At 42.1% G+C, this 23,961-nt stretch overlaps 1 long non-coding RNA gene and 1 pseudogene across 1 annotated transcript in view; one reads left to right on the top strand and one right to left on the bottom strand.

Moving 5' to 3' along the window:
* Nucleotides 1-7,366: 7,366 nt before the first annotated feature.
* Nucleotides 7,367-8,421, bottom strand: LOC138166959 (large ribosomal subunit protein uL10-like; annotated as a pseudogene).
* Nucleotides 8,422-10,238: 1,817 nt separating this feature from the next.
* Nucleotides 10,239-23,961, top strand: part of LOC138166958 (uncharacterized) — a 77,241-nt gene continuing 63,518 nt past the window's right edge. The window contains exon 1 of the long non-coding RNA XR_011169786.1: nt 10,239-10,300. This is a non-coding gene — a long non-coding RNA (uncharacterized lncRNA). The remainder of the gene's footprint in view (nt 10,301-23,961) is intronic.

Raw genomic sequence — 23,961 nt, 5'->3', positions numbered from 1 at the left:
TTCCCTCCCCCCCAGCCTGTCCTCCCTTCCATCATCTCCCCTCTTATCCCCCCTTCCCCCCCTACTCTCCTGGACGGTGAGATACCCTATTTAGTGTGTATGTCATTCCCTCCCTAAGCCAAATTCAATGAGAATAAGGTTGACTCATTCCTTTTTGCCTTTCTGTTCTTCCCCTCCATTGTAACCATTTTCCCTTGCCTCTTCTATATGAGATAGTTTACCCCATTCTGTTTCTCCCCATCTCCTCTCTTTATATTCCTCTCTCACCTCTTAATTTCACCTTTTAAGTATCATCCCTTCCTATTAAATTGGTCCTGTGCCCTATATCTATGTATACCTGTACACATATATACACACATTCACATATGTATTCATACACCCATATACACATATATATGTATATATATACACACATATATGTGTGTATATACAGACATTTCTATTCTCTTCAACCATTCTCATACTGAGAAAAGTTTCATAAGTTACAATTATCGTTTTTCCATGTAGGGATGTAAATAGTGCAACTTTGATAAGTTCCTTATGATTTCTTTTCCCTGTTTACCTTCTCATGCTTCTTGTATCTGAATGTCAAATTTTCTATTCAACTCTGGTTTTTTCATCAAGAAAATTTGCATCTTTTCAATACCTTCAAATAATTTGAAGACAACCACCCAAATCCCTAAAGTCTTCTCTTCCCTAGGTTTTACAGATCCTTCCCCATATGGCATGGATTCAAGGCCCTTCACTGTCCTGGTTACTCTCCTCTGACTGTTTCTCAGGTTTATTCTTGCTAAAGCATTGTACCCAGATCTGAACACAATACTCTACCTGTGCTCTAAATAGGGCAGAGGACAGTGGGACCAGCATCTCCTTATTCCTGGGAGATCTACAAGTGCAAGCTGGGATCAAAGTAGCTAGCATTCTTGGTTTCCACATTTCCCTATGGAATTACACTGAACCTGTAGGCCAACAAAACCTCCAGATATTTTTTCAGGCAAATTGTCATCTACCCATGCTTCCTCTATCTTGTCCTTTGCAAGTTGATTGCTTGAACCCAAGTGTAAGATTTTACATTTGTTACTATTCAACAATCTGACAAGCATTTATTGAGTATCTACTATAAGCCAGGTCCTGTGTTAGAAGCACAAAGACAAAAATGAAACTATCCTTATAAGATCCTTAAGGATCTTACACTCTATTGGGGGTTAGGGAAGGAATAGCATGTATGCAGATAAATAAATATAAAATATGCAAAAAGTTAATTAAAAGGCTTGGTGAGTTACCACTAAAATTTGAGGGAGTGATGAAAGGCCTCCTAGGAGAAAGCACTTGAGCTGAACCTGGAAGGGGGTTAGGGGTTCCAAGAGTAAGAGATAAGGAGGGAGAGCTTTTCAGGTATGGGAGACAGGCCATGCAAAGGGAAATAAGTGGGAATGCAGGATGTATGAAAGGAAATAATATGTAATCATCCTGGAAAGGTCAAATTTATGTCTCCATAGTCAGATTATGACTCCAAATCTGAACATGTTTCAATTTTATTCTAGAGGCAATAATTAAGCAGGGAAATAGCAGAGTAAGAATTGAACCACAGGAATATTAGTTTTCTGTGTGGAGGATGGATTGGAAAAGGGAAAAATTGGCAGGAAGAATAATTAAGAGTGTACATGTATTTATTGCAATAGTCAAACTGAGAGATAGTGAGGGCCTCAGCCACAATGATGACTCCTTTGAGCGGAGAGAAAGGATAGACTTGGGAGATGTAGAAGAAATAGAATCAAGAAGAAATAGAATCATATTGAATATGGTTGGTGGTGGGATTGAATTTAAGGATGACTTCTAGATGGTTGGCCTGCCCAACTGGAAGAAGGCTGGTATCCTCAAAAAGAAATGGGGAATTAAAGAGGAAGGAATGGGTGGGGTTAGCACTAAAGATAAGAATTCTATTGCTGGTAAAAAATGTCCTTGGGGATAATTACAAATACCCAAGAGAGGTAGTATTGTGATTCTACTGGTGGTGATTGTCAAAAAACCACTCTCCTTGTTTCTGGGACAGCCAGAGTAATGATGTTCTCTATATTCTTTTATTTGGTATGGAGCAGATTTCAAAGTCAAGAAGGGATCATTATACATTTGTGTGCAAATTAAATGGAACAAAATTAAATATTTAATTTTATTGATTTGTATAACAAACCTGACTACTTTTTATTTCATTAGAAAAGTTTTAATAGTCCATCTGTCCTTTTGCTGTAATCACTTGTTTTTTCCACAATATAACAAAACTTTCCCAATATTTTAATACATATTTTTTTAAGTTCATCATGAAACCACACTTAAATCATATTGGCTGTTTTAAGCATTCCTTTCATGAAGTCCATTTTTATAAGTCTAGCTTTGATTTAAAGTCCATCATATCTCTCTCTCTCATAAATTTATTAGAATTTTGTGTATGGTGTAAAGCTGTGTGGTAATCTTTCATCTATAATTAGGAAGTTTTATAATTCTGAAATAATTCTACTTCTCACTATATCAATATATTTGTTAGAGTTTATCATTTTCATTTTAAGGACAAGATTTTTTTTAGGTTCACTGAAAGTAAGAAAACACTCAAAGCATTTTTTCAATGACTGTTTTATAGTTATGTAAAGAACCCCAGAACTTATAGATTTACTAGAGTTCTGTGGTTTTGGTAGAGACTTGAAAGAAAAAAATGAGTTTCATCAGAAAAAAAATTCCTTTTTTCTAATCTTTACTGCTCTAGATTTTGTATTATCTTGCTCATGACAAATGTTGTTTTCTTCATAGCAATGGCTAACATCCTTCTCTTCCAACTTCTAGATGCTTATGACAAACTATAGAGGAATTAATCAAAACTCCTCCAGCTCTCAAGGCCCTCTGAATGTCAGAAAACTCCTCAGCTTTTGACGCTACTTCCTTGAAGAGGTGCTAATGACATCTTCTGCACTGCTCTCTTGGTGGAATTCAGAACTAATATCATCTGACGAGCTATTTTCTCTGTTAATTTTCTTCCAGGCTCCTACTACTGTCTGCTCATTCTCTAATGAATAATAGCTGCCGAATTTCAATTGTAGTAGAGATTCCTTTTGGTTTATGAGTTAGACTAGAAGGCTACTGAGGTCTCTTCCAACTATAAAATTCTTTGATTTTATGATTTTGTGAGTCTGCTATGTGGTTGCCTCCTCAGGGGAGTGTTTTCAGTGCTTTTGTGAGTCAGATCCAGACACACCCAGCCAGTACAGCTACAATCCTTTAGGTTAGTCTGAAGTTTTACTGCTTTGTTTCCACCTCAGTGCAATTCCCCTAGTCCTATCTGATATTTGTGTTGGGGTGAGTAAATTCTTTTCAACTCCCATCACAAACCTGGCATCTAACACTGTGGCCATTTATATTATTCTGGAACTTCATTTAACAAGATTAGAAGGAGCAGGGTGGAGCAGGTGACCTTTGTCTTGCTTTCCTATGGCTGCACCAAATCACTTGCTTTTCCCACATTCACATTTATCTATCAATTTTCATAAATTATCTCCTATGATCCTAACAGCAACCCTCTGAGGTAGGTAGTTTAACAATTATGATCCTCATATTATAGATAAAAAAAAACTGAGCCAAAAAAAACCAAACAAATGTGTCTGGGTGTTGTTTTTTTTTTTTTGTCATATCATTTCTTATAGCAGACACTGCCTCTGTTCTAAATGTGCCCCTTTCTCCTGCCCTGATTTTCCAGGAGGGAAATTCTTATTGAAATACTTTATGCTTGAAAGTTCATATTCCCATGCTAGGGAATAGTATCCTCATTGACCAATCCATGATTTATCTCTGCCTATGACATCAGAAATAAATAACCCATGAGAAGCATCTATGATAGCCTCTGTCATTCCTTATAAAACCTCTAACCTTCACTGGCATCATCAGGCTGCCCTAATACAGAAATGCTGAAGGACTCAGTGTAAAGCCATGAACAAGCACCTTTCCAGAAGACTGCTGCTGTGAACAGCTTCAAGATTCTGATTACATAGTATAGGGAACTCTCTAGATATTCAGCAGTAAATTAAGGCAAAACATTCATAGAAAATCAAGGTACAGCATTCACCGTGTCACAACTCAACAACTTAACACTAAAATGGCCATGTAGTTTTCACCAGAATGGTCACATAGTTTTAAGCAAAGTACATTCATTTAGTCAATCACAAAGTCCTTAATTCAATCACAAAGTACATAAGTCAAAGTCCTCCACCCATTGGGTGCAATTAAGTTACAATTTCATCAGTCACTACTTAGTACCCTCTTAAGGGATAGTGGAAAATACAAAGGCCATCCACCCCTAGGTCACAAGTAAGTTACAATTTCATCAGTCACTACTCAGTACCCATGGAGAGGTCTTTTCATCTTGACTCAAGGCAGGCTCTCAGCTTCCATGATTCCTCTTCCATGGTCCCAACTCCCGCTCGAATCTAACCAACTGCCACCTGAGTTCAAAGGCAGACAGTTCCCAGTTCCTTGTCCAGCTCTCCATATGGTTCCTGCTCCACACTTAAGCTCACAGTTCGGCCTGAACCACTTGTGGTCACTGGTGTTCAGAAGCTACTCATCTAACAAGGAAGTTCCTTCTCATACTGACTTTTCCCGGCTGCCTCAATTCAAGTTATGGATTCATGGGACCTTGAAACACATCTAGTCATAGATGGCATTGTAGATAAACCTTCCTATACATGGATCATGCTCCCCTATTAGAATGTAAGCCACTTGAGAGCAGAGATAGTATTGTATTTGCATCCCCAGAACTTAGTACAACAACAAGAATGAAACAGGCCCTTGAGAAATACTCTATCTCTTTCTTTTTGTCTTGTCTTTCTTTTTGGGGGGAAGGAGGCAATTGGGGTTAAGTGACTTGCCCAGGGTCACATAGCTAGTAAATATCTAAAGTTGGATTTGAACTCCAGTCCTCCTGACTCCAGGGTCAGTGTTCTACCCACTGTACCACCTAGCTGCCTCATCAGGTGATCTAATTGCCAAATCTAATAGCTTTTTTCTAATCCTCCCCCTTCTTGATCTTCCTGAAGCCTTTGACACTGTCAATCACCCTCTTCAATTCGCTACTACTCTCTTCTCCTTATGTTTCATGATATTGCTGCCTCATGGTTCTCCTCTTAAAAGTCTGACCACCCCTTCTCAAGTCTCCCTTGTTGGATCTTCACCCAGGTCATACTCATTAATAGCAAGTGTTCCCCAGGGATCTGTCCTGGGTGCTCTTTCATTCTCCCTCTATACCATTTCACTTGGGGATCTCACCAGCTCCCATTCACTCAATTATCTCTGTGCTGATCCAGTCCTAACCACTCCTAACTACCTCCATACTCTAATCTACATCTGCCTATTGGGCATCTCAAAATGCATGTCCTATGGACATCTTAAACCTAACATGTTTAAAACTCATCTTCCCCCACCTAACACTTCTCCTTTTCCAAACTTCCTGATTGTAGTAGCACCTATTTAATAAACCCCAGTGGCTTCCTATCACCTCCAGGATCAACTAGAAAGCTCTCTTTTTTGGCTTTTAAAGCTCGTAGTAACCTGACCCTTTCCTATTTTACTCACACAAGACACTCTGTCTCCCAGCTCTGATGCCTGGAATTCTTTCCCTCTCAGTCTTGGTCTTTGGACTTCCTGAGCTTTCTATAAATTTCAGCTAAAATCCCACTGTCTACAAGAAGTTTTTCTTAAGACATCCCTTAATGCTAGTGCCTTCCTTCTGCTGCTTATCCCCAATTTATTTTGCTTATATTTTGTTTGTATATAGTTGTTTGCATGTTAACTCCCCCATTAGACTATGAGTGCCTGGAGCAGCTGGGCCCCCAGCTCAAACTCAGGTCTGTTGACTCCAAATGCAGAGTTAATTCTCTCACACCTTGCTGCCTTCAACTTTTCCCCTGGTCTTCCATGGCCCCTGAGAGCAACTGCCAACCCCAACCCACATCCTGTCTGACTTCCCATTCTAAGCCAGCACCTGTCCTGATCCATACCCAGCCAGCCCTTGGCTAATCCCACCACCTGCCCCTCACTTCGGCTGGCCTGAGTTTTCCAGCCAGGTTCTCAAGAACCAAAACCTCCGTGTAAGCCAGAAACATGATGTGGCTTCTCAGAAAACTACCATAATCTTAGGCTGTATCCATAGAATTACACAATGCCCAGATCCAGGAAGTAAATCTCCTTTTGTTCTCTATGTCCATGACATAATGTAGAGTGTTATCTACCCCACTAGAATGTTTTCCAAAAAGTCATTTCTAAGTCACTTCTTCTAGAAAGCCTTCAATTTATGATCAAACTTCTTGATAATCATTGTAAAAAGAACTTATTTTTTTGTTAGCAAGCATTTATTTTTTCTTCTTTCCGCATTCATTCCTCCCCCCCAAAAAACCCCTCATATATATTTGAAAAAATATATTTGAAAAGTAGACATAAGAACAAAACCTTTATAACCAACATGCTTTGTTAAGCCAAACAAATTCCCTCATTGGTCATGTCCTAAAATATACATATCTCATTCTTTGTCATAAGTCTATCCACTCTGTCAGGAAGAGGACAACATGCTTCATCACTGGATCTCTGACATCATGATTGGTCACTGAACTAATTGCTCCTTTCCCAGTACCTTCAGCATAGATGGATTCAATTTGAACCAGAGTGATTAACATTTTTAATCATGTCATGCTGATACATCTTGTTTCCTTGTGAATTTTTCATATATGGGAACTGAGCCATCCTCATTTAAAAAAAAAATCCTAGGATCACAGAATTCAGGTTGGATGGAACATCAGAACATGCAGCCCAACCTGCTTATTTTACAGGTGAGGAAAATGAGATCTTGAAAGGTTAAGGGACTTTCCCAAGGTCAGGTGCATACCCAGGATTCAGATCCAGATCTCCTGTCTCATGTTATCAACCAAAGGAACAAGGACAGGAGATATTTGTGGGGTTCATATAGATAGGGGACTGCAAACTCAGTGTGCGTCAACATTATGACATCAGTGCCCAAAAGAGGGAATGCGACCTTAGACTGAAGTAATAAGGCTGAATATCCAGTGGTAGGAAACCAATAATCTCACTGTCCTCTATCCTGGTAAAACCACATCTATGGAGTGATGCTCAACTTCATGTACAGCACTGCATTTGACAAAGGGCATTGACAAATATGAGAAAGATTAGGATGGAAATGGGATTGGGTGCCATACTGTATTGTGAAAATGGGTTGAAAGGATCAGGGATGTTCAACCTGGGGAAGAGAAGACTTAGGGTTAAGGGGATATGATCAATGGCTTCCAATTCTTTTTTTTTTAAATGAGCACTTTTATTTCTTTGTTTCACAAATAAACTGGCTGAAATAGTTGTTTCCTGTGGGCTAATCAAAGAGACCAAATCCCATATCTTCATCAGATTCCTCCAATTCTTCCTTGGCTTCCACCTTGGCCGGAGCGGCAGCAGCAGGTGCAGCAGCAGCTGGAGCGGCGGCCACAGGGGTGGCCACTGCAAATGCTGACGGGTCACCTTTTCAGCAAGTGGGAAGGTGTACTCAGTCTCCACAGCTACAGCCAAGACCCGCTTGTACCCATTGATGATTGAGTGGGGTACAGATGCAACAGTTGGGTAGCCAATCTGCAGACAGACGCTAGCAACGTTATGGACACCCTCTAAGAACCGAAGATGCAAAGTGTCCTCCGTGATGTCCAGCACTTCAGGGTTGTAGATGCTGCCATTGTCAAACACCTGCTGAATGATCAGTCCAAAGGACAATGGGGAGATGTTCAGCATGTTCAACAAGGTAGCCTCACTGGCACCCACTTTGTCTCTGGTCTTAATCAGCTGCACATCACTCAAGATTTCAATGGTACCCCTGGAAATCTTGGTGGTAATACCCAGAGCCTGGAAGAAGGAAGTCTTCTCAAGACCCAGACTGGTATTCTGTGCTGGCACAGTGCAATCACATGGGGCAATGGCACCGGCACGGGCAGCAGCTGGCACCTTAATGGCTAGAAGCATATCCCTGATTTCAGTCAGATCTTCCTTGGTGAACACAAAGCCCACGTTCCCCCGAATATGAGGCAGCAGTTTCTCCAGGGCAGGATTGTTCTCCAGATGCCCACAAATGGCTTTGCGCATCATGGTGTTTTTTCCCATCAATACCACAACCTTCCCATGGAGGAACATCTGGATCTGCTGTGTCTGCTTGGAGCCCACATTGTCTGCTCCCACAATGAAGCATTTTGGATAATCATCCAAAAGTTGGATGATTTTGGGGAAGTAACTGGACTTCCAGGTAGCCCTGTCTTCCCTGGGCATAGTGGTGGTGCTTCAGGGATTGCCACGTGGGGTTTAAAGATGATGTCACTCGCACGAGGACACCTGGGGAGAGACAGTGGCTTCCAATTCTTGAAATATAGTCATGTAGGAAGATCAGACTTGCTTAGCTTGGTATAAATAACTAGAGGCAATCCATGGAAGATGAAGAAAGCTAGATTTTTGCTTAGTCATTCAAGATGAGAAGGTATGAATGGGTCATAACTGGCACTGCTAGAGGGAGTTCCCACATCAGTGAGATCATTGATCTATGAGGATATTGAGGGATAAGAGACTAAAGGCCCCCTTGGTAAATTGTGAACTCTCTGTCGCTGGAGGCCTTCAGGCAGAGGATGGATGGCTACTTTGCCAGGGATGTTATGGAGAGGATTTGTGATTCAGGAAGGGTTTGGATTAAATGCCCTAGGACTCTTCCAGCCCTCTGATTCTAGTAGTTTGTGACAATGTTGGATCCATGCACCTCCTCCCTCTGTCTTTCCAAGGATGCCTGGTCTAGTTTGAATGTCTAACTTCCCAATCCTGACCACAACCTCCAATTCCACAGCGGAAAAAGAGAATGGAAAAGAAATAGCTGTCCAAGCTACACCCCCCCCCTTCCCCACCTTCCCCACTTGACCTTTCAACATCAACCAATGGAAAATCCCACTAGACATCCCTTCTGTGAGTGACAACCAGGCTTACCCCCATCAAAGAGATCTGCAGTCCCCAGACCAGGGAATGTTGTTCCCAAATGACCTACCTGACCACACTCTGTCTGCAGAGAGACGGCAGCGGTGGTTGGAGAGGACCTTGGTGGCTACAGCCAGATCCTGGCTCTTTCTTCACTCTCCTCTGCCATGGCTGGGGGGAAGGGAGCAGGGAGGGAGAGGAAGCCTCTGCACTCTCTCTCTTGACAACTCATCCATCAAAATATCTGGGAGACCCCCCACGAGGATGGCCAGTCCCCAGGATGGCTGGGGAGCTTCCCAAGGGCTTGTCTTCCTGCCTTCCCCCTGCTTCTAAGGGCTTTGGACCCAATGTGTGTGTGTGTGTGTGTGTGTGTGTGTGTGTGTGTGTGTGCATTTGCGGGTCCTTGTGTGGGAGAGCCAGGAACAGCAACACCCCCCTTCCTCAAGCCCCCTGCATGTGCAAGTCAACATTTGGGGGCTCTGATTTACGGGACTTCTGCACAGTTATAAAATATGCTGTGTTAAGCATCAGCATAAAAATAATATATAGGTTACTGCAACATTTTTATGACCTTAACCAGATCCGCCCTGTAATGCTGTCCCCCTTGACTGCTTTACTCCTGCAGGTGAAAAAACATATTATTTCAGCGGCCTGGAAGCAGCTGTTTGAGCCCAGGCGAGGATGCTGTGGGTAGGGAGCCTCAGGGGCAGAGGAGAAAGGAGCAAGGTCGATTTCAGTCTGGGTCCATCTGTTGACCCCGTGTGCCATTGGGATCACAGGGCAAAGGTGTTTGTGATGTCTAAGCACCTTTGCTCCCTGGACAAGTAGAGAAGAGACACGATTCCTGCCTTCCCCCCTCCTCTCTGTCAGTACCTTTACCACTAACTCTTTAAAAAAAAGAAATTTACCCCTCATTCATCTGTAATGGGAATGGGAATTTGAAGATCTTCCCTGCCCCTTAATAGACCTAGTGGGGAGTTTGAAGACCTCCCCTGCTTTTAAAGTAAACTCTGCCCCCTAATAGGCTGAATGTAGTCACATGGAGCCTGTGATGGAGGGAATTTGCTGAAGGGTGCAGCAGAGCCCACAGAAAACTTCCCTGCTATGAAGATAAACTCTGCCCCCTCATAGGCTGAATGTGGTCACATGGAGCCTGTGGTGGGAGGAGTTTGCTGAAGTGAAGCAGATGCCACAGGAAGATGGTCAGAGCTAACCAGACGGTGGGAGAGAGAGGAGCTCAGGCAAGGGGATAGAGAGGTTTGTGAGTAAATATTGATCTTATATTGGTTTGTGGGAAGGCTGAAGGGTGCTGTGGCTTTCAGTGTTGTTATGGCTTCTGAATATCTTTGGTACTACAATGGAATCGGCTTACTGGATTTGGGATTTGGTTTTCTGGTGTCTAAATAAATGCTTCAGTTCTATCTTCTATCTGGAGAGTTTGGCATATTTTGCAATAGAACATCATACAATACTTATAGTCAACGGTCTTTATCATGATCGTGGGCACTGTAAATCAACATGATCATTTCTGGAAATACCATCTCCCTTTGTCCCTTGCCCCCAACCAAAATAATAATTTAATCCTCCTGTGCAATAAAGGGGTAAAAACATTTAAGCAAAATGTCCTATTCAGAGACCTCATCTGATCATGTATACAACCTTCTGTCCTGGCAGTACCCCCCCATATTTCTGCTGAGACTATGTGTTCTCCGGGACCATTACTGGTTATTCAATTACTCAGAATCTGGCTTCCTTTGAGTGATATTTTCATTTCTTTTGCTGTAGTCATGTCATTCTTCTGGTTCTGCTTATTTTATTTCTCACCAGTTCACAGATGTCTTCCAGTGTTTCTCTGAATACTTTCTGCAAGCTCATTTCCCCTTCCACAATCTTTACCAATACTGCTCATAATGTGTGACTCCATGTTCTGTAAGGTTATGCAAATGAACTAGTACTCCATGCTGTTATTGGCTGCCTAGCTCTAAGGACTGAGTTTAAATCTCACCTCTATCACTTACCAGGCATGTAGGTAGCTGTGGACCTGGAGTCAAGAAGGCCTGAGTTTAAATCCAGCCTCAGATACTTACTAGCTGTGTGTGTCCCTGTACAAGACACGGCCTGCCTCAGTTTCCTCAACTGTAAAATGGAGATAATATTACCACTTACCTCCCAAAAGTTATTATGAGGATCAAATGAGATATTTGCAAAATGCCTTGTAAACCTTAAAGCATTATTTATTTATTTTGCTTTTTGGAGGGCAATTGGGGTTCAGTGACTTGCTCAAGGTCACACAGCTATTTTTTGTGTTAAGTGCCTGAGACTGGATCTGAACCCAGGTCCTCTTGACTCCAGGGCTGGTGCTCTATTCGCTTGCCCCCTAGCTGCCCCTAAAGCATTATTTAAATGCTAGCTATTGTTCTTGTTACTATCTGTGTAACCTTAGACAAGTCACTTAGCCTCTACGCCTCAATTTCTCTTCTGTAAAATGAGGGAAGTTGAAGGCAATGAGTTGTAAAGTCCTTTCCAATTCTAAATCCATAATATTAAGTAAAAAACTGTGTAGGGCAACTTAAAACCTAGAGTGCTTATTGCCAAATATAAATGTGTTTATATATTACTTTATACTTATATATTACTTTTATGTTGACATACTAATACATACTGATATATTATACCATCATATATGTGTATATATGTATATCTATCTATCTAAAAAGGCAAGAATTTGGCAGAAAGGAGGTGGCGTTCTACCTGAGGTATTGTTCTTGTCTTTCCCCTACATTTGCATGGGAGACCTAAAGATGGAGAAGCACTGAGGAGGCATGAAGACATGTCAGGGCTTTAAACCCAGGCAGCTCTTGTTAGTTTGCTGTAAGACTTTTTCAAGAACTGATTTTGGAAAGTACAGATTGGCAAGCAGGAACTGAGTGAAATTAGAGGAGCCTTTCTAGACCTAAGTAAGCCGGAGACTTGATACAGAGATGATGCCAGCAGTAAACTCACAGAAGGAGGTGTAAAGACAAAATAAATGCCTTAGGGTTCTACTCCACTTCTGTGTTCCAAAAGAAGTTGACTCTTCAAGGAAAAACTTCTTTTGGAGAGAAGAGTGGCTTAAGGCCAGGACTCTGGAAATGGAAATATTCCTTTCCTTTTGAAGAGAAATCAACTAATAGTTATATTGCTAATCTGATAATGAGTGTGCTAAGGACATTCCTCCCTCACTAAAAGAACTGAGGCTTAAGGATTCGGCCTCCATACTAAAAGAGAGATAGGTGGAAGAGTAAAGACCTTAGCTGAGGACTCAGGCTGAAGTCAGAAAGTGGGAGCAGAGAGGAGTTCTGCCCCCGTCTGCCCCGAAACAGCCACAAAACCAGTAGGGCAGAAATGGCTCATAACGTGAGATGGTGTAGAACCAGGGTGGCTACACCAGAAAACACCACTCACACTGCAGCACAGAGGGGGTGACTTGCTCCTTGAGGGTGCCCTGGTCACTTCTGTTCCCCACATGTGTGTCTCTTCATGTATATTTTTAAGCTATGTCCAGTGTTTGTGGGAGAAATGTTCTATTGTTACTTTTCTTATTCTGCTATTTCATGAAATGCTTTTACTTTAAACTAGTTGTGTTCTATTGATGACTAGTAAAAGTAAGCACATTGGTGGGGGCTCATTAGCTATGGTTTTGAGTAGACATAGACTCATATAGCACCCACATAGAAGCTTGACCTTGAAAGAGCTTTTTTGGGGGGGGAGACTCAGGTATGAGAGGGAGTGGCTACAGTGCTACACATTCTAGGAAGCCAAGGGAGAAACAGAAGAAAAATCAGAGAAAGTGCTAAAGAAATATTTCAGGAGAGAGAACATTAAACAGCTAGGAGGTGGAGAGAAGTAGGAAAGGCTACAAAGAAGAGATAGTCCCCAGGCTAGGAATTTATTTGCTGAATTAGTTCAACAAATATAGAAGAAAGTGTCTAGTAGTTTTCCCCCAGGGCTTTGCTCTTGGCTTTGTTCTGATTAATATATTTATCAATGATTTGTATGAAATTTACAAGAACATGGCTGTTCAAATTTAGAAGAGACACAGCTAACACATTAGATGACGAGTCAGGATCCAATAATATATTGATTGAAAAGAATAAGAGATTGAATCAAATAATATGAAATTTAATGGGGAGTAAATGTAAAGTCTTATATTTGGGTTCAAAGAAGCAACTGTATTAGTACAATATAAATGGGAAGCTAAATAATAATTTGAATGAAAAATGCTAGATTTTTTTTGTGGATAGCAAACTCATACCAGGTAAGTACAAGAGCCCTGGGAGTGTCTGCTCCCCTCAGGCCACTGATCCTGCTTTCACACCAGCCCTTATAGCCATCATCCAGGGAAGAAATTCCTGTGGAGAAAGTGCCAGCCATATCCACCAACTTTCAACCACCCAGTGTGCAGGAAAATCAGTTTAACTGAATCAGTAAGGCACCTTGAGGGAGAGACAGGAGGCAACATATGCCAGGCAAATAAAACTACCACCACCACCAAGACCACCATCTCCCCTCAGACATCCCAGGATGCCAAACCCAAGACCCTCTAGAATGGCAATGCTTCTAGCAAAGTGCCTACAGCCATTATCCTGGGAAGCAACCTCTACGGAGATGCAGCTGCTCCTGCAGGTGCTGTAGTCATTCCTATAAAAGACTCAAAAAAGAAAGTTCTTGGCACCATCAAATGGTTCAACATCAACGACTGATGTGGAAATTTATTATTTATAATGTTATTTCAGGGTAAATAACATTAAAGAAGAAAAATTACCATCATTTTGTTGTGTGTAGACCCAATGGACTATAAGACCTTTCTTTCTACTTTGCAGGTGAAATTTTCCATATAACTTATCTCCCCCCTTTATAATGTGAGTCCCTTACTTTTTCTCTTGGTATCCCCAGTGCTTAGCAAAATGCTTTGAAAATGATAAACACTGAGTAAAATGCTTCATTCATTCATTTAATATAAATGAGCAATAAAATATAGCAGCCAAAGAACCATTCTACGTGCTAAAACCCCTTTAATTCTTTGATTTAAGGTTCCTTTGGATGTAACATTTCATGTTCTATGTCCTCAGATTCTTCTAACTTTGTGTGTCCCTCTCATGTTGTATTTCCCAAGGTCCCTCAGCTCTGACTGTTTAACTCTCAATATCCTAGGAGCCCTCTGTATGCAACATTCCATGTTCTGCAACCCAGGGTCCCTCCTAGCTCTGACATTCTATGTTCCAAGGTCCCCTAGCTCTTGACTCAAAAGGATAAGCTTGGGAGTGTGTGTGTGAGAGAGAGTTTTTTCCTTTTTCCATGAAGATGGCTTTTCAGTTATTAACTTATGAGCATTCTTGGGCAGTAATAGCACTGTAGGTCATTGGTTAGACCAGGCTAAAGCCCAGTTGGGCAAATAAGAGCTGCAGGAGGAGGCCACACTATAAACTGTGATTGAAACTTCCCCAGCTCCTAGTGCCAAAGGTTAATCAAAGCTGCCTTTGAGGTGGAAAAGCCACTGGGCCTCCCACAGGGGATAATATTTATGCAGCCCCCTGGCCCGAAGAGACCTCATGCCCCTTTGGAAATAACGACCTTATAAACTGACTTGACTGCTCACTCCTGGATGGAATTGGGACAATGGAGCATCAGAGTCATAGCACTACGCTACTAAGGAAGAGAGAGGTATGGTGGGGATGGAACAGGTCTCTGGGCAGCAGCTGCATCAAAGGCAAAAGGAGCTCCTTTACCCTTATGATTGGGCTCTATTAGAATATCCGGGATAACTCCTTGACTTTGCCTCTGGAGACCCTGCTGTTGCCTTGACCACCTACCCCAGGACTATGCTTAGTTGGGCACCAACTAGTGGTTTTACTGAATAACCTACAAATTTTCATCAGCTTTATAATCTCCCTATATGCCTTGGGCTTCAAATCCCTATCAACCATTTTTGTTCCTGTCCATCTAATTTCAAAGACTATTCTCTTTAGTGGAGAAAATAGAAGGAAAATGAGAGTTCAGTTATATCTTCAGCTAAAATTGAACTGGATCTTTTATATTGTTTCTCATTTATTGTTATTTAACTCTGGTATTGCTGTTTAACTCTCCATTAACCTTATGACTTATTTCCTGAAATAGAGTGGCAGCTCCATTTGAGTAAAAGTCATTTACAGTATTGGATTTCTTTTTATCCATTATAGTATCCTGCACTTTATTGTGTATCCTGCACTCAATAGATACTCAATAAACCTTATTTAATTATCAATTGAGTAAAAGCTTTGTGAAAAGGTCTATAAAAGCTACAAAGATAAATGCATTTAGAATCTGGTGCAGAGCCACAAGGTCAAAGAGAATGGATGGTTGTGGCCTCTGCCTTGTGAGTTTTGTTGAACCATGGCCCCTTCTATCTTCACTTTTGGCCAGCAACCCTGAGGATCTTCCCCTCCCTGTTTGATTTTTTTTTTAATTAAAGGGGCCATCCCTTGATTCACTTCTTAAACAGGCCTAATCATTGAATGGGTGTTGCCTCACTCAAACTGAGAACTCAGAAAGACCTTAGCTAAAAAAGCCAAGGTCCCCACTGCAACCTGAGACATCTCCAGTTGTTCTGGTCACCGGACCCAGATGACTCTGGAGGAGAAAGTAAGGCTGGTGACTTTGTACAGCCCTCCCTCAAATCCAATTTAATTGCAAGTCATGTTATCATTTTCCTGATGTCATGGTCCTCTTTGAGAGGACATACAACCTCTGGCTAGTTTTATGGATTTAATGACTTTGGGTTACCTTCTTTAAATGGCCCTCCTACACTGACAAATGTAAAGAGTATTGATTGGCTGGGGTGGGGTTAATTGTTGAGGACTGCAAATGGGACAATGGTGGTAATGAAAATGTTTTGATGGTGTTGATGGTAAGAGATAGTAATGATGATGTTGGTGATTTTGGACATGAGGATGAAGGCAGTGATACTCATGATGGTGATATTGGTGACTACACTGACATTGGTGCTGGGGTAATGGTAATGGTAATTGGTAATGGTGATGCTGGTGACCCCAGTATAGGTAAAGTTAGTCAATCTTTTTTTTCATTGGTGACAATAGTGATGGTATCATTTGGTTAGGTTGTAAGGAAATGGTAACCCAGATCAGAAGGGTGCTGGTAACACTTAGAGTTGTCTTCCTTTTTCACTGTCTGGCTGACTTATCTTTTACAGGCCAGACTTCCAAAGATGTACTGAAGTTGGCATGCCTACAAATGTACTGTCTCTATGGCCTCTTCTTTTTCTTTTGCCTTTTTTTGGGGGAGGTGCAATTGGGGTTAAGTGACTTGCCCAAGGTCACACAGCTAGTAAGTGTTAAGTGTCTGAGGCCAGATTTGAACTCAGGTCCTCCTAACTCCAGGGCAGGTGCTCTATTCACTGTGCTACCTAGCCACCCCATCTGTGGCCTCTTCTAAAGCTCACTCTTGGTACCTCTCTCAGTTCAAAACTGGAGTGATTTTCCACCCCAACCCTAATTTCTAGGGTCAGAACTTTGAGATGCCATTTGCCTGCCATCTTTGCAAAGCCCTATTCACTTCCCCACATTCATCACGGGTATATTTATCCAGAGACCACTTGCCAGTATATGACACCCAACAAAAATATACACATATCACATTCTCACCAACACAAGGGGAAATGTCATTCCCTCATATTCCCTTGATTTACGATGCCCCAAATCTTATAAGTCTCCTCTCTCTCCTCAGCATGTTTCATTTCCTCTGCTGACCCCTATTGTGAAACTGGCCTGGTAGGAAGGGGAGGGAGGTGTTGGGAGAGAAGGGAGGGGAGTCGGTGCTGAGTGGAGTCTCACAATCTCAGCTTTCTTTCTGTATCCCCCTCCCCCCGTGACCCCTAGAAGTACCCCTGATGAAGTTTGATTCTCCCAGCTCTATGTGTCTATACTTGTCTTGGTTCTCAGCCATGATGAAAGGCTTCAGTCTTCATCACCTGAAACAAGCTCCTCCCCCCTCTTCCCCCCAGGCCTGGTGCTGAAAGGAAGCCAGAGAGGTGTGGGAAACTGGGGACCCTGTCTTCCAGTGCTTGAATGGCTTGAGATTAGGAATATGGGGCTGCTTCTGTAACACCCACCCAAACCTCTGACTGGTGGAGTGGGAGGAGTGAGTCTAAAGACAGCCAGACACTAAATATATTTCATCTCAATTACTCTTTATCTCATACTTGACTTATCATGTCCTGTTTGTAGCTCTCGTTGTTCCCTATGTGAGTTTGCCAGACTGGGAACACCCTGAAGGTAGGGAGAATGTCATTCCCCACTACCACCCACCCCATCTCCATCCCCATCATCACAAATACCAGGGTCGGCAGAATCAATAGGCTCACCATCGTGAGAACTTGGGAGGCTATCTGCTACAGGGGAGAGGACACTGAGTCGGAAGGGAGAAGCCCTGGGTTTAAATCTTAGTTCTGAGTTTGAGGTGAATACTTAATTTCCCTGGGTATAAATTTCCTCAAGGGTAAAATAGGGGAAGGGAAGGGACTTGGATTAGATAGACCCCCAGGTCCATTCTAGCTCTCCCACTAGGATTCTATAATCAGAATATAACCTCGAGAGAATTTGAGGAAACTTTCCTGCTCCAATCAACATTCTCATCAGAGACAGTCCTGGGCTCTGGGGGACTTCTTCTGCCTTGGGAAATAATGCAGACTCTGATCAGCACCCAGAGAACTGAACAGCAGAGGGGAAAGAACAGCAAGTCAGTACAGCTGAACAATGATACTGCAGCTTGACTAGATAAGTGCCCACGTGGGGAAGAGGAGGAGGAGGAGTTTACGTTTAGGGTCCATCACACCAAGGAAGAGAAATACCCCTTCCCCCAAAAGAAACCCAAAATAGACACGCACAAAATGAAGCTAAATAGAAAACCCTTTCCTATTATTTGCTACTTTGGATTTTCTTCTGTTTTCTGATGTTAGCAACGTCACCCACATACTTGTTTCACTCCTGTCATGCTCCAGGTCCTGTGTTAGGTGAGGGGAACAAGAAGTACATGTTGTCCCTAAAGACTGATACTCTGCGAAGGCATGGCTTAAGGTATTAAAATTTAAAAAATGAAACCTGCTGAATTATAGACTTGAGAAAGGCAACTTTGTTACTGACAAGTACACATAGTAACTTAAACAACATCAAGGATCTCTACATTCATTGGGATGGGAATTTCTTCCACTGCTCTAGATTGCAACCCTAGGGTGTGCTGAAGTCAGCTCACACCTGGTCCTTGGAAATCAACAAAGACTTAAAATCAGGGCTTGATTTATTCATCTCTAGATTGTCTATAGTTAAGAAAGTAATGGATAAAATGTTAAAAATGCAGGTTCAATTTAATAGTGTGTTGTAAATAACTGGTATGGAAACGTTTTACGTGATTTCAAATGTATAATCTATATCAGATTGCCTACTGTCCCAGGGAGAAGGGAAGAGAGGAAGGTATAGAATTTGGAACACAAAACTTTAAAAAAAACGTTTAAAATTATTTTAACATATAATTGGGGGGAGGAATAAACATTATTAAAAAAATTTTTAACTTAAAAAAGTGTGTATGTGTTTTAACAATGTATGTTGTTAAACATTTACCAGCATACCCTTCGTTACAACTCATCCATGAATTAGTAGATAGCCTTGGAGCAGGGGGTTTTAACATGGAATCAGTGAACTTGTGTTTTTAGAGATTATTATTTTGATAGCTATATTTCAATATAATTGGTTTCCTTTATAATCCTTTGTGTTTTATTTATCTTTATTATATTTAAATAGTATTATGTTATATATTATATTTAAATATTATTATATTTATCTATTATATTTATATATCTATATATTATATTTATATTTATCTAAAACCATGAGTCAGAGTGAGATTTCACTAGACTGCTAAAGTGGTCTGTGACAAATGAAAGGTTAAGAACCACAGCCTTGGAGAGTGCCTTGAATCTCAGTGAGGTGAAACAACTTATTTGCAGTCATAGAACTACTGCCAAGAGGAGGATTTGAACCCAAGACTTTCTTGGACAAGAAGAAGTCTGACATACTTATGTAACCTGGGGCTCAAGCCTATTTGTGTAGGACTCTCCTTATTAGCAGAGGATGATCACTCAATGCTCCATGCCTACATGAGAGTTAGTCATTGAGAACTTGGAAGAGGAAAGTCTTAGGCAAACAGGTTTGAGCCCCAAGTTATAATTATATAGCTATAGCTCATTATGATTTATAAAAAAGTGTTTTACAACCATTCTCTCAGTTGATTCTTATAACAATTTTATAATACAGCCAGAGCAAATGTTATTGTCTCCATTTCACAGGTAAAGAAACTGAGACTCAGAAGGGTGGAGGGACCTGCCTAAAGTCATACAGCCAGCATGGTATGGGAACCCCGTCTTTAGGCACCAAGACCAATGCTCTTTCTAGAAGATCTTCCCCAGAAAGCCCCTCCCAAATCCTGGACTAAGATAGCCACCCTGCCAGAGTTTATCCCATTTGAGTCTGTCCCTCAAAATGCTCTAGTGGTAGGTACCACTCATCCTACACAGGAGAATTTTTTGGACTTGGCATCATGAAAATTGTTTTCTCCTGCTTACATTTTACTGTAGGTGACATGGGAATTTTCACAGGATCCATCTGTAGTCAATTCCCTAATCTTATCCCTTATTTTCCAACCCAAGGGAAGTACTTGGATTAAGGAAATACAATAAGGAAGATTCAGCAAATCTAATAGGATAGCTGCTTTGGTATAATCAGGTGGCCCTTAAAGGGAAGGGGCCAGCAGGAGCCTGAGGACCATAAATGATGGATTATTCAGTTGTGTCCCAGAAGACAGACTAGGGCAGAGGTAGGGAACCTGTGGCATCAATCAAAGGGCCACATTTGAGGAGCTGGAGATCCTCAAGGTCCTCAGTGTGAAAAATTTTACTGACCAGGGTCTCTCATTCCGATTCTGATTGGACATTATTCAGGTAATAGACATATACTCAATAATATTATAGGAAGCAAGATAAGAGGAATGTGGAAAGGTCTATGGTCTATGTATCAGAGGGATTAATTTGATTGCAGAGATGGCATAGGGTAGTATTTTTTTTATTTGTTTAGTCATTTTTCAATTGTGTCAGACTCTTTGTAACCCATTTGTGGTTTTCTTGGCAAAGATACTGGAATGGTTTGCCATTTCCTTCTCCAGCTCATTTTTCAGGTGGGGAAACTGAGGCAAACAGGGTTAAGTGACTTGCCCAGGGTCACACAGCTAGTAAGTGTCTGCTGTCAGATTTAAACACAAGTCCTCTCCAGGGCCTATGCTTTATTCACTGGGCCACCTAGCTGTCCCTTAGGTTTCTTTTAAGGAAAGTGGTTCATAACCCTAAAGTGGTAGGAAAATTTGGACTATAATCATCATGCTAAAATTTTATTTCAATTAAATATAGGTACATGAAATTTAGATGATCTAGTCCAGTCCCCTCATTTGATAAAAATAGGAAACTGAGGCCCAGAGAGGTAAGTCACATAGCTTTCCTGTTTTCCTCCCAAATTCACAAGCATTTATTAAGTGTCTGCCCCTTGCTAGGGACTAGGCACTGGGGATATAAAAACTAAAAATGAGATAGATTTTGCTCTCAAGGAGGTTACAGTCTTTAGGGGGAGACAACATTTACATACATAAGTGTGCATCAAAAATAAATAAAAGGTAACTTGCAGAGAAAGAGTCACTAGCAGCTGGGGGAGATCAGGAAAAGGGACCTGGAGTGATCACTTCTGCGCTGAGCTTTGAAGGAAATTAGGGACTCAGTGTTAGAGGTGAGGAGGGAAGCTATTCCAGGCATGGAGAACAGCCTGGACAAGGGTAAGGCAATGGGAGATGGAAAAGCCTGTGTAAGGAATAGGAAGAGGGGCGGTATAGCCAGATCTTAAAGAGAATGATCTGAAATAAAGAATTAGAGTAATATATGATAAGGCTGGAAAGGCAGGTTGGAGCCACGCTGAGGACTTTAAATAATAATAACAGCTAGCTCAGATGTATACAGCATTTTAAACATAGCAAAGCATTTTACAAATACTATCTCATTTGATCCTCACATAATGCTGGGAGAGAAGTTCTCTTATCTTTATTTTACAGATGACAAAACTGAGGTAGAAGTTGAGGAACTTGTCTAGGGTCACACAGCTAAGTTTCTGAGGTTGGATTTGAACTTAGGTCTTCCTGACTATAGGTCTGGTGTTCCATCAACTATCTCTATTAAATGCCAAACCAGCATTTTGTATTTAATACTGGGGTTAATTGGGAGCCATTGGAATTTATTAAACAAGGAAATGATATGGTCAGATATGAAATATTATTTTGGCAGCTATGTGGAGGATGGATTGGAGAGGGGAGGCAAGAACAACGGATGTAGAATGGTGGCCACTGATGTGGAGACACTAGGACCCTCAGCATTCTCTTCTAAAATCATCAATGTCACCAGTATGACCAAGGAATAAATCCACTTCCTAGCATTCAAGTCCTTCTACATCCTGGACTAAAATAATCCCTGCCATATCTCCCACTGTTCCAAAGTCTGGGCCTCTTGCTCAGGCAGGAAATTCTGCTGGCTCTTCCTCCTCCTCTCCTCCTTCCCAAGCTCCGTCCTGCCTCCATCATCCAGTTTAAGCTTCTACTGACCACATCTGCCCTAAGTCAGATTTTCCCCCGGGGTTCATAGAATCTATATAATAACCTTTATTTAGTACTTAGCATATATGACCCTATGATGGGGCAGCTAGGTGTGAAGTGGATAGAGCACATGACCTGGAGTCAGGAAGACTTTGTGAGTTCTATGACCCTGGGTAAGTCACTTAACTCTAACTGCCTCTAAAACCACCACCACCACCACTGGGTGGCAGAATCCCTTGGTCCTGTTACCACATGTACAGAGGTAGGAGGCCCAAGGCTTCCCTCCACCATACCTTTCAAGTCGCAAGGAAGATGTCAGCAGAAAATGTTCCACGGTCTTCCTTCTCCTTCTCATCACAGTCCCGGATATCTAGTTTTCTGACTCCCTCTATCCCCAGCCTTCACCTTCTAACCTTCTTGACAATTCCTTCCTGTTCCAGTTTCAGTCTTTCCCCACGCTCTCGACTCTTGACCTCTCTCAATGGAATCCTTTCTCCTGAGGAAGGAGGGACTGGGTTAAGGAGTGGGAAAGGGCATCTTGGCCCCTGACCCTCAGGCCGAGGGGCAAGTGCCCCTTCCAAAGGTGCTACCAGAGAGTTTGGGCGGCTCAGCAGTGGCTGGCGGGTGGATCCTGGCCATAGTTAGGTAATGGGCCTGAGTTTCTCAGAGTGGGGATGGTCGGGAAGGGGGACTCTCCCATGGGCAGGCTGAGTTTGCCTTGGCTGGGAGTTCAGGAACATAAACTCGGGCAGCCCACTGCATTTCCAGCTTGTTGCCATGGAATGGAATAATAATTGGGTGATTATGGCTGTGTTCTGCGTATCTCAAGCTCTTCCAGCTCCAGGGAGAGGCCTAGGGGCAGAGGAAGGGACACACAAGCACACACACATGCCGTCATCACCTTGTTTAACAAGACAGGGCTCCTTCCAACAGCATCTGGCCAGAGCTGCTGGGGCTTGTGCTCAATAGGAATGATAACGATCAGAACAATAACTTCTATTTCTATGGTACTGTGAGGTTATGAAGTGCCTTTTCCCCCAACAACCCTCTGATATAGGGAGGACAGGGATCATTGTCCCATTTTGCAGATGAGGAAATTGGGGCCTAGGCAGGTGAAATTATTTGGCCAGGGTGGCAGAGCTGGCACTCTAATCCAGGTCTTCCGATTCGAGGTCTCCTCTTTTCATTCTTATACCAGGCTGCCTCTCTGCTTCTGATTAAAAAAAAAACCTCCCTTAAAGATAGATGCACTATTAAAAGAGCTGTAAATAAATCAGCATCATTTCAGAAATCAATTTGGAATTATGCAAATATAACACAGGCTTGGCCCCCACTGCCTGAAGGCCAGGTACGATAGATTTCACTGTCTGACCCCCCCCCACCCAGGGTTCCCCTGTACCCTTAAGGGGAGTGGGAAGTATCCCTGCAAATGGCTCCAACCACCACTGACATGGTTCCATCAATTGTAGGCGGGTGGGGTGTCTCCCTGCACCCAGTTCATTTAACCACTAAAAGTCAACTTAGCCCTTTATGCAGAAATATTTACTTCTAAAGATATAATCACAAATATACAAACTTATTCCTCCTAATAGGTAGGACTTGATCCCCCTCCCCTTTGTATCACCTCATTATCTGGGGAGGGCAATGCTTTAGGTTCACAGTTCAGCTCTGTGCCTATCCAGCATAGTTCCAATTTCAAGTCCCAAATTCCCCATTGGGCTCAAACCCTAGGCACCCTGGCTTCTCAGGGCTTCCATGAGGCCTGAGTGGATGCATTATTCTATATGCAATACTGGCTAGAACTTTGGGTCCCTAGGGATCATCTCCCAGCACCCCAATTTGAAAACCATGATCAACATAGAATAGACACAAACACCTCCAGGTCTATTCTCAATAACTGAGGTAAAACAGAGGGACCAGGGAAAGGCAAATCCATGCCCTATTGGTTAAGTTCTGTTCATGATATCCTCATGGTGGATGAGTTGAGAGGTCACCCTCTGGACACAGCCAAGAAGCAGCAGAAAGAGAGTGAATGAATGACTCAGTCTCTCCAGTTTCATAGATGGAGTCAGGAGGACCTGAGTTTGGTTCCGGCCTTGGACACTTAACACCTACACACCCACACACACACAAAAAAAAAAAAAACTAGCCATGTAACCTTAAGTTACTTAACCCCAATTGCCCTCCAAAAGGCAAAAAAAAAAAAAAAAA

This window comes from Petaurus breviceps, unplaced genomic scaffold (assembly GCF_028583685.1).
Source record: "Petaurus breviceps papuanus isolate PSGF00001 unplaced genomic scaffold, PetGlider_PUasm1.0 227, whole genome shotgun sequence".
Taxonomy (NCBI): Eukaryota; Metazoa; Chordata; class Mammalia; order Diprotodontia; family Petauridae; genus Petaurus; species Petaurus breviceps.
Note: the sequence above shows the minus strand (reverse complement) of the source record. Positions and strands in the feature narration are given on the sequence as shown.